Source organism: Neodiprion virginianus, chromosome 5 (assembly GCF_021901495.1).
Source record: "Neodiprion virginianus isolate iyNeoVirg1 chromosome 5, iyNeoVirg1.1, whole genome shotgun sequence".
NCBI lineage: Eukaryota > Metazoa > Arthropoda > Insecta > Hymenoptera > Diprionidae > Neodiprion > Neodiprion virginianus.
In genome coordinates, this window is record NC_060881.1 from 4,541,356 (window position 1) to 4,557,571 (window position 16,216).

General features: G+C 41.7%; 1 protein-coding gene and 1 long non-coding RNA gene across 2 annotated transcripts in view; one reads left to right on the top strand and one right to left on the bottom strand.

The window, feature by feature from the left end:
- LOC124304470 (matrix metalloproteinase-2-like) overlaps positions 1-16,216 on the top strand; it is a 156,921-nt gene that overhangs the window by 79,979 nt on the left and 60,726 nt on the right. The window lies entirely within an intron of this gene.
- Positions 2,879-16,216, bottom strand: part of LOC124304473 (uncharacterized) — a 35,075-nt gene continuing 21,737 nt past the window's right edge. Inside the window, exon 3 of the long non-coding RNA XR_006908198.1 lies at positions 2,879-3,157. This is a non-coding gene — a long non-coding RNA (uncharacterized LOC124304473). The remainder of the gene's footprint in view (positions 3,158-16,216) is intronic.

Sequence of the window (16,216 nt, forward strand, 5' to 3'; positions counted from 1 at the left end):
TATTTGTTGTTGGTTGTTCTGGGAAAATCGGGAAGAATATGTTCGGGGAATACATATTAAGAAATAGTTACAGTTGTTATTAGAATTTTTCTAACAACGAAACGTATTCGATTCGATGAGCGAATGAAGTGTCGAATCGAAATACGATATTACGTTGCCCTCTTTGGTAAAGAGAGTAATTTCGATGATTGAAATGGGGAAAAGTTTAGGTATTTTGTAAACGAAATCGACTGGCTATCGGATCGATTTACGCGTACTGACTTTTGATGTTACTTTATACTTTGAACCAACTTTTCGCCTCACTTTTTATACGCTCAAATTACTTTGAATGCCTGTGCAGGCGATCGAGAAGTCGAAGGGAAAAGCGAGCCGAGAGGAAACTGCTGCGGAAGAAATAAAAATATGTTTTCTTCTTCTTCTTCTTTTTTACCGCCGATTTTCGCAACTTTTGTAAAACTGTCAAAACACGCGTGTATACGCGAATTTAAATGCGTCTGACTTTCGAGCTATGCGAAAGAATTTTCGCTGACGCGATAAATCTTACCGAGGGGTTCCTCCTCGTCTCAATTCTTCCTTCGCATCGTATTTTTCGCATATATTCATCTCTTATCTCTGCGAATTGCGATATATTTTTCTTCTTCTTATTCATCTTATTTCTTCTGCATTAAAACGCAGCCTCGCTGAAGACTGTATTATAAAAGCGGAGACAGAGATAAATAGAAATAGAAATAGAGAGAGAGAGAGTGAGAGAGAAATTCAGACACGCGCAGGGACTGAATACGTTCTGAAGAATACAGAGGCCATTTTGTAATTACTCACCTACACGCCTTTGACACGATGTGGTGCTTAATGTTTGAGAAAATTGTTCTTATTTTTTTAAATATCTGATCAGTTTGCTCCCTCTTTCAAATCCTTGACGTTTTACAAAATCTCGGGCTTCCGGAACGAATGTACTTACCGAACACGTTAGCACTTGCGGGAATCGTTGCGTCATTTTGTGAAACTAATTATCTTCCCGTTCTAATTTATACTACCGCGAGTGTAAGAGAGAGGGTGGTTTTGAATTTGAGGCTGGGTTGGGTGAGGTTAGGTTAGACTCTCTATGTACGTACGCGTAGAAATTTCAGTGCAGAGCTACGCCACTCGGCAATATACTAATTACGTCTATACTCGATTAGGGAGAGATGATAAGCTGCCGGGGTCGAGACAGCTCGAGGACTATTCTCACAGCTTGACAGGTATAACGGAATATCAAAATTCATCAAATTGCGCCGCAGCGTCGTGGTTATGGCATTAAAAAATTCATTACGAGGATCGAGTAATTCGTTGAAAGGTCACTGTTTTATTAATAATAACGACAGCAATTAATAATCCATCGTTATTGAACAGATATATTTTTCAACGAATGTTCTCGTGTCGATTATCCGTTCGAAACTAACGAGTCTCACAAAATTATCGTTCGAAGTCGGACGTTGATAGTTGTACAATTACAGAAATTTGTACAACGCGAATCTCGTGTTCGAAAATGGAATGAAAAATGTTATCAGTCCGAAATAATCGCTCGATCGATACTCGAATTTCGTTTTTTCAACTCACAAATTAGCACCCAAATTATTCGTCGTCGTCGCATCGGACGAATGTACGAATTATACGCTTTTCATCGTCACTGCAGAAAATTAATGTCTGTTTATTGAATTTTCTTCGGTCACCGAATGGTGATAATAAAAAAAAACAGAAAAAAGACATCGTCGTATCGCGTTTCCGTATCCTAGGATATCTGGTTCCCCCCCCTTTTCTCTTTGGCTTCCTTTTTAACCACCCGTCCCGAAGTTCGCGTCGCGTCGCCTCGCGTCGAACCAGCGACGCACGCCACCCCGCGTTCAGTTCGACGTCGGTTTTGGGCGTCGGGGCGCCCGTTTCGCCTCAGTGCTTTGGCGCGGTTCGTGCGGAGCGCTTCTCATCGTCTCTGCTGTTCCGGTCGCTCCGACAGCCGCCTATTACTTTACGCACACACATATATACGTATATATATATATGATGGATCGAAAATTAACTTTCGACGGTTCGCTGTTTGTTTCATTGAAGTATACGTCAAGTATTTCGACACATCTGGCAGTATCAATCTGAGTTTTGGAAACGCCCCAGAATCGGAGTGCAGATATAATGATTCGCGATAAAATGGCAAGTTTACAACAATTCTCTTTGTTCTTTGAATTTTCGTTTTTTTTTCTCTCTCTCTCTCTCTCTCTCTCTCTCTCTCTCTCTTCTGTTTCGTTTCTATACCATTTCACGCGTATAAGCTTGTGGTCTTCTTTTTTTATTCTACGATATTACCTACATTGTATGATCGACGATTAATTTTTTATTTTTTGCTCCAGTTGTACGATAAACGTTTTATTCATTCCTTGATAATGTAATCGGAGCTTCATTGGAGGTGAAAAACAAGGAAAAATTTCTTCCTTTTACCTACCAACTAACTTTGTATTACACTTTAATTTCCTGGCTTGATTAATAATATATATATATATGAATATACACAATTTACGCCAGCTGCTGAACCACTCGGAGCGCTTTTAATTCTTCTGGTGCTGCAAGCTCACTCGTCAACTTTGAATATTCTTATTAAATTCAATTTCTACGTTAATTACCATCCCTGCACTTACTCATCATTTTCTACTTCTACTTCTTCCACTTCTTCTTCTTCTTCTTCTTCTTCTTCTTCTTCCATCCACTAAGTCTCAAAGAATTCCAGGAATGAACTAACGCGGTAAGAAAATTCACGCTACGTACGCATTATATTTAACGTTTATATTTTCCAAAAATATTTACACATTTACTGCAAAGCGCGAAGAGTTTCCTCGGTACTTTTTTTTTTTCAATTTTTTTAAAAACATACCTATATCCGTTACAATTCCGAGTGTTATTTCGGTCGTAAATCAGCCACTTGATCCCCCTTTTTTTTTTACCCTCCACGTCCTTTTTTTTTCTTCTTTTTTTTTTGCTCTCACCCAAAGAGTGTTTCGTCGTTTTATGGCTATTCGAAATAAGGACTACGTATAAAATACATACGACAGTAGGCCCAGTGTGCAGCGGCGTGAAGGTATTTTCTAATGGTGATTCTTGATACGGGTTGAAACTCTTCAGGTCAATCTCCCCCCTTTGAATAAAAAAATAAATAAATAATATCACATAACGCCTATGAGAAAAAGTGAAAGGGCGAGTCAAGAAAAGGAAAATTGAAAATGAAATTGGGCCTGTCGCGTGGAAAATTAATGTAGGAATATTATTTTTCGTTTGCTGATTGTGAGTTTGCCAAGTTTTTGCTTCTTTTTCCTCTCGTTGTTTTTTTCTGTTTTTCTTATTTCTTTCACCACGATAATTACTAATTCACATCTTTGTCTATATTCTTCTAGAGACAATATAGAAATAGTTACAGTTCCTTCACATTTGTTTATACGCGAGAATGGTTGTCTCTGCTAATTCAAGTTATACGTATACAATTCAAGGGATAAAAATTCTATCCGTTTATTCAAAAAAAAAAAAAAAAACACTGAGTGCAGAAATATAATTATATAAATTAAATTAATTGTTGTAAAATTTTCACGTATAATCCGAAATTTGATGAATACGTGTAAAATGAAAACATGAAGAAAATGACTGAGAATGAGAAGAAAAATATATATACCGACTTTGGGAAAATATTTTCTAATGTAAAATGTAAATTCAATCGTTGCGAATTGTTATTTTTAAATTCGACGCCTGCGCGTGTGGCAAGATTAAAGTTAGGTACAAGCCGAGAGAGGGATTCGAATTTTCAAGTACGTTGTAAATCCCCTCAAGATCGAGACCTCGAAATTCTGTTTCCTCTCTGGTTGCCCCTACAACCTATAAATTTGAAAAAAAGGAAGGAAAAAAAGAAAAAGAAAAAAAAAACAAAACCAAATAAAGTATTCATTTCGAACCGGCAACTTATATACCCCTCATATACGGACGTGAATAATACAACCTCCTAGGTCTGTATACACACATGTACGTGCCTGTATTATATATACATACGTATACCACAGACGCGTGTGTGGAATTTATGGAGCCTGCAGTCTCTCCTCCCTTGCTTCGACTCGATGGAAGAATAAAGTTGCAAAGTACCCGTCAGTCAAACACAAACTCTGACTGCTTTTAGCACGTACTTTCATCTGTGCGTATTTGCGTTACTCTTTTCACCTATGGTAAATTAATATGCTCCTTGATTTGCGGACCGTGAATTACTGCAGGTTTTCTGCAATTTCGTTTTTTCCAATTTTTCAACGACTTAGAAATGCGAATTTTTGTCATTATTTAGCCAAACGTAAAAGATGCGTTTAAAAAGAAAGTAAAAAAGAAAAAAAGAAAAAAAAACGGAACTTTATTTTGTTTTACAATATTCGTTTGAAGCACGTGACAATCAGGCAAGACTAAAGACGTACGTACTAAAATTTGGAAATTAAGGATATCTGGTTTGACATTTTAGCCATTGGTTACGGTAACGTTGATTTTAATTCCAATATGTTTGTTATTACGCGGAAACGTCAATTTTTCATTTTCCGTCACATTTCACCCTCTGTTTTATCCACGTTCCACGCGCGGCATTTACTCTTAATATTCTCAATTTTTATCCCCGTGGGCAAGTAATTTATATAGCGACTACCGCACCTGTTTCATATGTACAATTTTTCGCGGTCTTTATATTACACGACCCTCCGTCTTTCGACGATACGCGAGACACGTGAGAACGGAATAAATGAGATGCTCTCCTCGGCGTAGGTTTCCATAAAACTAAAAGCTTCTTGCAATATACATTAGAAAATAAAGACCGCTTGCATGCAGTGAAAAAGAAAAAGACGAGGAAGAAAAGTAACCTCCGCGTATTAACTTGGGAGAAATTTTTGGGACGGGGCTGAAATTTCGAATTTGAAAAGTTGCGAAAGTGAGGAAATTTTTAAATTCGAACGATCGAAGGTTTCCAGTGTTCCGTGAATTTTTCGCCTGGTGAAATTTCACCACTTGATCTTTCTTTGCTTTGGAATTTCCATATTTTTACGTTCGGAATCCCGGTCATCCCGATTTTCGGTTTCTCTGATTTTTTACAACCACTTGTTGAATAAAATACGCTGTCCGAGTATATTTTAACATTTGGAATTTTACGCCATCAAAACTTTGTTTTCCTCAATCGGAACTTTACTTTTCGTAACTTTGCTCTATCGTAACTTGAATTTTTGGAATCCCACATTTCGGAACTTTGACCCTTGTTGTTTCCGACCATTCGAGACTTTGTCGTTTCTCCAAAGTTTGACTTCAGCAAACAATTCGGAAATTTTTAACTCCGAATCATCCAACTATTCACAGTTCATAGTCAGTCGATCTTAGTTTTTATACAACATTTTCCCCGATACTTTTTCCCTTGCGGTTCCACCGCCTATAGGTATGTACCCTGTTCTCACTTTGCGACCCCGTTTTTCGGCGTTATACGATTACAGGTACTAAGATCTAACCCGGTCGCCCGATTATACGACCTCTGCTATAACGATACCCGTCGTTTGCCCCGTTGCTTAATCGAAATTGAAGCCCTGTACCACCGCCTCCGTTAGTCCTCCTAACGATTTCATTATACCTTCCATCCACTCCCCTATACGTCGAGATACTCACGAGACAATAACTTCCACCGCCACCACCGCCAACGTTATCCTATGTAAACCCACCGGCTAACACTGACTGCGGTCGCTACGATTTATACATACATAAAAAGGAAACTAATTTAAAACACTGTAAAAGTAGCGAAACGTCGCGTGGCTCAGCGCCAATTGAGATCCTTGTCCTTCATTCTCTGTCAGCTTCTCTCCTCTTCATTATCCAATACGCATGTTGTATCCTGTCCGCTTGTACACTGAGAGAAATTTTTAGTTCCGTTTACCGCTCTTGAATAAAATATTCTTTGAACGAGCATGATGTGTTATACGTACAGAAACATTTCGATAGATCGTATATACATGACACTAGATTACACGAACGTCGATTCGACGTTGACGTTTTGAAGTATGAATTAATTCCCTGCACCTTTGACGATAATTGGAATTCTGAATTCACGGGAATTGAGGTGATTATTGGGACGGAAGAAGCAAAGTCGAAATTGGGTCAATAAGCGTGCGAATAGAACTTGATTTCAATTACATTTGCGTGCAAGTTCGGGTAATTTTGTACACGCGTGCGAGAGAATGTTTCTGGGTGAGATTTAAGCTACCGTAACGATGCATATTCAGGAAAAATCGTTACTTTCGCGCCTTTAGGATTCTCTGGAATATAGCGAAGCGTTAATGAACGACAAAACTTGATCATAACTCGAAAAGCCCATCAATTTCTCAAAAGTCATTCTAAAATTGTTCGACAACGAACTTTTCTCTCAACGTTGCCAACTTCAGCCTCTCAAAATTCGGCCGAGTTAGACAGGCGTATACGTATCTCCGGAGTTTTACACCCAGGCAGGTTTGGGGAATTGGTTTAATTATGGAATTTAGCGGGTAATTGCGGAGGATGGTTTCCGGGAAGAAAGATGCTCCTGGACTAGTCGGGGTAACGCCAACCAGCCACCCCCACCTGGTACAAGGTGTGGCCCGAACGGCCTGAACCCTTGGTAGTAGCCAATATTAGGAGTAAACATTTCTCTGGAGTTCAACGGAGCGAACAGTCGATACATATATATTATACATATATTACATTACGTATAACGCGTAGACAGTTTCTCAAGTCAAACATGCCGTTGTTCGACCCGAATATCAACCGCAAGAGATAACCTTAACCCTCTAAATGTCAACCCCACGTCGCAACTATTGTTGTTGTTCTCATCCAGCTTGGTAATCCAGTTACTCTGGATTTGCGAGTAGGTATCGTCATACGGCTGTAATAACGCCAGATTTTTCACGTGGTTGTTAATAGTTGGTTAACTTGTTTGACGGTTGGATGAAAAAACAAGTTTTTCTCACGTTGCTGATATCTTAGATATTGTTGTACGAATTTAGTCGGATTTAATTACAAAATCTGGTAATGATTTTCTATTATTCGTGTTGGAGTTTTTGAATATTTGTTTTTCCCCCTTTTTCCTGCTTTTCAATTCAGACTTATTCGTTCTTAAACGAATTAAAGTCAAGTTTCTCTTCGGTGGTTCACGTTCGAACATCGGGCAGTCACTTAGAAAGAACTTGGCAAGTGTACTAATTACTTTCCGGCAACTCAGTCTGTACACCCAGATACTGTCAGATTCACTCCCGATTTAAATCGTCACCTGTCGTACACCGAGTTCTTTATCACATTTTCAAGTGAATTCGATTTCGATGCTGTCGAAAATTAATCGTCATATTAATATTAAAAGAAGCTGATGAAAATTGTGACGACCTTTTTTTTTCACCTCGAGTCTTCGACCCTCGGAAAATTATTTCACGGGATATTTGAACCGTTTCGGCTCTCTCGTCAACGTCGTTAAATCAATCGGGGGTGTGCGACGAATTCTTAAATTTTCTAATTTATCCTTGTAATAAATAATCATACGGCTTACCGAGAACACCGGAAGTTTGGGTGAACTTGAAAATTTTGGCAATGAAATTGCGGTAAGAAATGAAAATAACCGGAACTAAAAATTTCTCTCAGTGTAATCAAGCGTCGTTGAAAGCACCGGCGACTGGCCAGGGTCAATCCTTGAGGTAGGAAAGCTTCGACGCTACGTCACGTAGATTGTTGCACGTACCTTGATGCAATCAGGCGCGTTTAATCAAACGAACCGAACGACGCCAACTTGGACCGTCGAATTGGAGCCAAATTTAATTGCCGGTCTTCGTTGGATCGCATTGATTAGTGTTTGCACGCCGGACGGCGGCCGGTCACGATTTTTGGAATCGTAGGGAAACCTGAGGATAAAAATTGAGCTTACAGACAGCGGGGAAAAAAGTTGTACCTTAAATTGAATCAGGGAATTTCCGTCGCCGTAAAAGCTGCTCGACTGTGCCGAGGGTCGGAGAAATTTCGTGATTAAATCGCGTCTCGCTCGTTTTCGTTCAATTGCTCGATACATCCCGGCTGCAGTGACAAGAATCTCTCGAATCCCCGACCTGGGAAAGAAATGAAGGTAAACAAAGAATCTAATTCCAAGCACCTGCCAACTCGGCGGAGCTCTAGCGTTTTGGAATTCTCTCTCTTTCACCCTGCGGCTTGTCAATTAGGATTACACGAGGACAAACCGGGTCACGAACTGCACCCAGAGAGAGAGAGAGAGAGAGAGGGAAAGAGAGCTTTCTGGCACTCGAGAAGTGTCTGCATTGCGGCTTCTGTTATACCTTCTTCTCCGTTTGTGTAACCAAGGGAAACCATTATCCACGGTCCAAAGTTTCAACCAAAGCGCACCGAAGTATCTCGCCTTCGCTGAAAATTTTCAGTAATTGCTCGTGGAGATGTAACGAGAAGCCTACTCGTCGTTGAAAACGTCACAAGTAGAGGAAACTCTCGTGGGAAGTGAAAATCTGACCATAGATACTTACTTTAATGATTTACCTTAAAGCGATATCGCCGATATGCTGTACGAGGAAGGTAAAAGAATCTCGAATAACGTTTCAAGAAAGAAAAAAACAAAAAACGAATAGAAAAGGTAACGGAAGCGTTGAAGATTGTCGACAATTAACGTTCAATTTATTACTTTACATGTAATATATCGAAAAATATAAAACACGGATTATTAAATTTTGAGAACGAAAGCGGGATTTGATCGTATTTTGTGCACCGTGTGGTTTCTTAAATTATTCGTCTAGAAAAGTCAAAAATATTATTTACAATAACGTACGTCTTCACTGAGGAGGATTAATGTAGCGCTGTATGATGTGCGAGAGAGAGAGAGAGAACATAGAACATTTAGAGAGAGAGAGAGAGAGAGAGAGGGTGCTCGGATTTAGTCTTCAGCGATGTTCCAGCTATACCGCTAACCGTGTAGCTTCAGAAGATGATACTGTGGATCCAATTTTGATCGAATTATTTCGGTCTTTGGATTCGATATTGGTAAGGTAAGTATCAGTTATCGACTCTGTAACAATTATTGACCTTTTTTGCTTGTATCTGTTTGATCTTTGGTTCTAAAATTATGAAAAAATAAATTTGCAGTCTATAACCCTCCAGCAATTGGTTTTAGTCATCGAGAAATTTACAATTTGAGCCGTAAGTTTAGAATTTTGGAAAATAAAAGGGTCGATAACTGGTACGCTTACCTTAACGAGTGTCCTTTTTGACCTGGTGTTGATACTGGTTCTCCTGGCTGGAGGATCTAGGCCGACCGAGTATTCGTTGATTTCTTGCTCGACCCGTTAATACCTTCGTCTTCTCCTCTCTCTCTCTCTCTTTCTTCCGATACTCACCCATCGCGATGACTAACATTTCCGTCAAGTCATAACTATTTCACAGTTTAATCAAGCATCGAGGTTGCGAAACGAGCCGGGGAAAATGGACCGCAGAAAATCCTGGACCATCGACTGTCTGGCTCTATAGTTGATAAGATATTAAAGCTGCGCGATGCGTTACTCTCGAGATGCGTCAGGGACGTAAGTAAGACGACGTACCGCAGCAGTCGCGAATCGTGAATAAAGAGACGTCATGTTCAGGGATACGGCTTCGGGAGTGCTCGCCTCGGTGTCGCTGGGCTTATTAATTGTCTTATTAAGCGAGTCAATTAAACGTCGCTCGTGACGTTGCTCGAGGATCGACCGGCAGTTGGGCTCTTCGGAGTTGGAATATTACCCATCTCAGAGACACTCAACCGTTTATCGCAGCCTTCGGCGCGCATGGAACGTGGAACATGGAACACGGAACATCACCCGCCAGTCTGTCAGTCCCCTTTTCCCAAAGTGTCCGTAGCGGTTTTAGTCGCCTGTGGCATCACACCGCCCCTGCATGCACTCAATCAGAGCACTTTCGCATAAGCGCGAGTGGCGGTTTAATAAGCGCTGAGTGGGGTTTCACTTTTATCTTGGGATATCAAAGCGCGACTCCCTCTATCTTGTACTCAGCTCTCGCGTTCCTTTTCCTTCGGGCTTTGATACGCCGGCGGGATGCGAACGGCCTCCAGGTCAGATATGGCCTCCGATGGGAACCCACCCGGGGTGGCCGACTAAATTCGATCGAAGCCGTGCCTACATCGCGAAATGGTTACTCACACTTGGCTACGGGGAACCCCATCGACCCAAAGGTCGACGATGATGTCGGCTTCACGCCTTCCTTCCGCAGACTACGACGGGCTTTCAAGTAATTAGGTCGCTTTACCGCAATATGACCGACCATCTAACCTTCGTCTCCCACTCATCTCACTTCCATACTCCGACGTGGGATGTCGAGTTACAATTTTCTTTCGACTTAACGACATCGCGTCGCGTTTTTCGAGATGATCATTTTCTACAAGACTCAATTCGAGCTTGGTCGAACGGTCGTTGGGGGTCGGGGTCGAAACTTGGAAGGGTCTATAGTTGGAGTCACCGGTATTTCGAAAATTCAACCATGCGAAAATAAAATAACGAATCATTTCGAACGATTCAGCGAGTGGTATATTTTGGAAGTACCTACATTGAATCTCGTGACAGGCTGCAAAGTCACTTGAGGCCGATCATGAGATTCTAGATCCATAAACGGGACTTACACTCGACTCGAGAACCAGTTGAAACGAAAATGTGACGAGAGAAGGGTTTCGAAAGTTGGACTAAAAGTGATAGTAGATTGTAAAAACAAACTGTGCAGTTTTTTTGATCGCATACCTGCGTCGTTCGTCGTTCTGGTCTAAACGTTGAACGTTTCGAGCTTTCCAATCCCTGCTAACTTCCACCCACATCCTCGCCCTTCGCCGTTCTCGCAGTCCGGCTATTATGTGCAGTCAGCTTTTCAACTACCGAGCTCGGGAAATTGCGTTTGACAGTTCGAGTTTCGAAAACAGTGAAAGCCAGCTGGCCTACTCTGCTCGTGCACAACTTATCCAATCGGTGCAGACCGTCTGGCCGGGTCAAACTCTGCGTTGGAAATGTACGTGCTTCGTACAAGTTTGTGGGTCTTTCCTCTTTATGTACCCACGAACGTGCTCAACTACCAAAGTCAAATTGCATCACGGGGTTTGAGGGTGTTTGAGATCATCGGCGTCATTCACGCCTTGCGAGTCCAAGTGTTCCGAACCCCATGACGTACTTCTTCTGCGTTTACTTTACGTCTTCGTGCATCGCTAATGTTGTTAGAAGAGCGTGACGATCGTACGATACGCATGCATACACTCGCGTGTGTCGTACGTTGCATCGTATTGTTCAGAAAATTTATTATCCCTTATTGTATATACGTACCAGAAACTTTACTTCTTTTCTCGTGGATCTTTTCGTGCCCTCAACACGACTTTCTTTATTCGTGACCGGGATCAGTGTCATCTCGTTTATTAAAGAAAAGTTTTCTGCGCGAGGGGAAAGGGTGAAAGAAAGAAAGAAAGAAAGAATGGCAGGACGGAAGAAAGGAGAAGGAAGTAAAGTCAACGCTTTATACATTTATAGGCATGTCGTTAGATTCTGTAAAATATCTTTACAGCTACCTGTACCGACAACTATGCATACCTATAGCTATTGAAACGCGTCTGAATATTTATCGCGAAAAGAATTGCAGAATATTATCGACGTGTTCGTTGCTGCCCGTAGGTACGGATCAGATGAATTTCATTGTATAACTGTGCTTATAAAACCCTCGGAAGTAAAAAAGCGAACGAGCGAAGGAAAAACAAGGAATACAAACAAAAAGAAATCTCTCTCTCTCTCGCTCTCCGTCCCTCATCAGTTGATTTTTCCCTTCGCCGGATAGTGCGTATATCCGTGATGGTATTGACACAGAAAATTTTTTTAGCCTTTGGAAAATATTTGGCAATCTCGAGCGCCGTTCATTCGTACGCAAACACTGTATACGTCGCGTCTATAACCGAATATACTAAAAAGTGAAAAGCTGCGGGGGTGGGAGAAGTTTTCACGGCTCGAAAAAGGGAGTGTAAAAAAAGTACCGTCAAAATTTCGGTATCTCAAGATTGATTTGCCGAACGGATTCAGGATCCTTTTATCGTAATTTTTCCACCGCAGAGACGTCGGGAGAGGTGGTCGCAATAAAATTTCGGACTTAACGGACTTGGTCGTTTTGGTGTTGGCGGGTATAAAAGATACGTATGTCACGTATGTAACAGCTTTGAGGAAATGGAAGGAACGCGTGCCAGTGATAATAAATACCGTGTCTCCTTTGCCGTTCGCAATTTTGCTACGGGACCGAGTATATATTTACCGATTGATCCTCTGATCGGAACAAAAAAATCTCTATATATATGTGTATATATATACGTAGGCGGTAAAGCGGTGACAAATTACGTGGAAGAGTTTAACGATGATTTTCTCTTCTCCGTTGGACAGCAATCAATTCGAACAGCGTCGTTCGTTAAGCGTCTCGAGGAGCTTTTTTCCCCTATTATACGCGGCGATTGCTTCGTTGCTTTGCGCGTTGCATTCGCCCGGGCTTTAAACACCTTTCCGTGAATTTTTCGAGTCCGATGATACTCGAGTTCTCGATGGTTCCAACACTTCGTCACGTCGGTGCAATCGGTGATTTAACGAATGACCTATACTTACATCGACGCGTGAGAGAACCGCCGTTTAAACGTCGTTCGGAGGTCAATTAACTGCGTCAGACATACGCGAGTGTTTGCTATAACCGATTGAAAGCAATTGAACGCAATTGATAGGAAAACCGTGTTGATAATAGGTGGTCATTTGTGCCGTGATCCAAGGTCAACGATCCGTCTAACGTCCACGTGATAACACAGCTACTGCGCGGTATTCCAAAAGTGTAAATAATTATCACAAGATATATTGTAGACTTTCTCTTTTCTACTCTTATATATATTTATCGACGTAGATTCGATAGCTGGGTTACCTGAGAAGAAAACAAGAAGGAAAAAGAAAGAGAAAGGAAAAAATTGCTGACGGAAGAAAATGATCGATCAAATACTCGGCCCAACGGGGTTGAGGTGTAAATGCGTTCGGGTCTCCGCGGGATGATGAAAGCATCATGCGGCGATGAAGCGTGCCGGTCATTCCTTTTTTGACACCCTGTCGACGCGGCTCATTTTTTACCGGCCGCTTGCTTTCTCTCACATTGTTGTTATTATATACCTATGTATATGTATGTATACATACGTATGTAGGAGGAGAAAAATTTTTCCGAAAAGAGATCGTTTCAGGGTACGTTTTACTGCTCCTGCGGCAACGAATGCGTACAATTTAATCGATCGGTCTGACAAAAAGCCAAAAAAATAAAAGACGAACGCCACGCTTTTCTTCGCTAATTAGCAATTACTTGCACCTGCGTCCCTCGTTCATTATACTTCACGGTCAAAGCGCCTCGTGGAGACGACGACGACGACGATGATGATGACGACGATGATGACGATGATGATGATGAGGAGGAAAAATAAAAAGGAGACAAAGCCGCGGTGATAACGTAACACAAAGGTATAAAAGGTCTGCTTCGTCAGACTGCGGCTTCTGCAGTCATTCAGCCATTGTATATATTGATTAGCCGACTCGTTACACGATCACACAATCTCGCTTCGTCTCGTCGGATATGTCGGAGCTTTGTTACCGGCTCGTTTCTTCATTTTCGTACTCCGATTATTACCCGCTTAGAATTTCGCTGATTTTTCTTCTCTTGGTCATCCCGTCAAGGTCTCATTCTCCTTCTCTTCGTCTCTCTTTATCTCGCTTTGATATTATACCACCCCCACAGCAGCCGCTCCCGATCTTCACGATCTTGAAGGCGGACTATGCAGAGACGAAAGTCTCGAGGAGTAGGTTCCGTACTCTCTTACTCGAAAGTCCATTGTGTGCTGCGTATACCGAGAATAAGAGCAGGCAGTGTCTTCCGGTCGGTCGGAAAAAGATACCCAAGTTCCTTTTCCTTCCCTTTTCACCGCGTCTTTGACTCGACTCACACTCAACTCCTTTACTCTACTCATACACTCTTGCCATTCTTGACACAATGCGCATCCTTATATACACACAATAAGGGTTTTTTTTCCCCCAGGAATATAGTAAACTCGGGGATATTCGTGGCGGAAGTTGCAAAGATTCGTTGTTGCTCAATGCGTGTATGCAGCTTTCAAAACGGTTTTATGTTCTACGTTACTCAAAATTGAAATTGAAAAATAACACGAGTTTTTCTTCAATATAATCATGCTCAATAAGATTTTTGCTTGGTTGATTATACGATTCATCATTTTTTGCTCATAATTGTTGTTCGTCGGATGTACACTTAGGAAAATTTTATTTGTTACAGCAATTAGAAAAATTCAGTAAAACAGGTACCGTTAAAAAACCTGTTTATAAAACTAATTTTCATTTCCTACCTAGAACTATATTTTTCGGTTGTGGTTAAAAAATGAAAATAGTCAAGAACTGAGCGGTAACCGGAACTAAAAATTTCTCTCAAATCCGAGTTTCATTTCTAACCTGAATCTGGAACACCTTCGATTTCTCCCGTCTCGTTTACGAATGATCTGAAAACAAAAACCCTCCAAGACGTGAGGTGTGAATTTCCATCCCGTTTAATCGAAATTTCGATGAAAATGGGGGATGGCGATGGCGGGGCTTCTTCTTCCTACGAAGCGCGTCTCCCGTGACCGTTCCACCCCGTGAACTCCGGTATATTGTAAGCATTATGCGGCGCAGTATTGGGCATTTATAGGGTATCCCATGACCCGGGGGTGCAGCCAGGCAGTGGTTCCAATATCCTGCAAAGCGGCGTGACCCGGACGAAGTCGACGTCTCGTGGCAGCGGTAGCATTGGCACTGTACCAACCAGTTCGATGAAATACGGTCTGCCAAGAAGAGGAGGAGCAGAAGAAACGAAGGCGGTGGAAATAAAAGAACGAAACTGGCAGTGTATAAAGGTATCGTGTTCTCACAGTACAGCACGGAAACCGATATCCGTTTCACAGATATCTGCACCACCTATTGTCGACTTGGCGAAAAATAATTCAGTCCGCATGTGTGGCGAAACAGTGACAACCGCGTTAGGTTCGCTCGTTGGAATCGAGAAGTGAGTTGGAGTTGATTGTAACGACGCTTAATCGGTCATACCTTTCAGTTATTATGAAATGGAATCACTTTCAAAGAAGTTTAACTTACCATGTTTCGACTCTGTATGATATTGTGAAATTTAATTCTATACGTAACAACTCAGTATCGAACGACCGGGTCTGAACCTTGACCTTTACACGATATCGACGTACTCCTCGTCTCTTTCTCTCTGCTTTCTTCCTTGATTTGATCAACGAACTTTTGAACATACGCAACCATCTCTGCCCTCGTACACCGCCAAAGGGATTCGGCAAATGTGAAGCAGCCACCCCTTTGACAAGTAGGGGGATGTCAAGGGTTTATCCACATCAGAGAGAACGAGATGACCCACCTTCAAATTGAAAGGGTATAAATTCTTTCCACCCCCGTATGTTTGTCGGCATTTGAATACATTCATCGGTATTGCATATGAAGATTCGCTGCGGCCTAGATTCGTATGTAAGGTGTACACGTGTGTTACGTACCTATGCGATATCTCTAATTACGTATCGATCGGTTCAAAACGCGTCGTCGTTACGTCTATAGGGGTCATTTGAATCCAGTGACAGGCTAGAGACAGCCAACAACGCACGATATTATCGAACCGGTACCAGTTGTCAAAACACCCCTGCCTGCCTCTAACATTCTGATGGCGGCTCGTGTTTGCCAATTCGCAGAAATGTTTAAACAGGACACGCGTGTATACATATACCTACACACACATATATATATTTATATATATCCATGTATTATTCGAACAAACAATTCGCTAGTAGCCTTACAAAAGGTGAGGGGGGAGGAGGTTGAATTTGCAGAGAGTGTTGTACTTTGTTCTTTGATGCAAGCTATTACGGAGCGATGGAACGACGGAGATAAGCTCGAGATATTTGCGCCTCTCACCTTCCACCCCTGCACATCGAATCTGATTGCGATGCTTGAATTTGTGTTGTTTCTCTTTTGACAAATGGATAATCGATAATATTATTGTGCCCCATATCTCTCGCATCTTCCGTACCTAGACTCAGCCAAAGTGCGCAACCCTG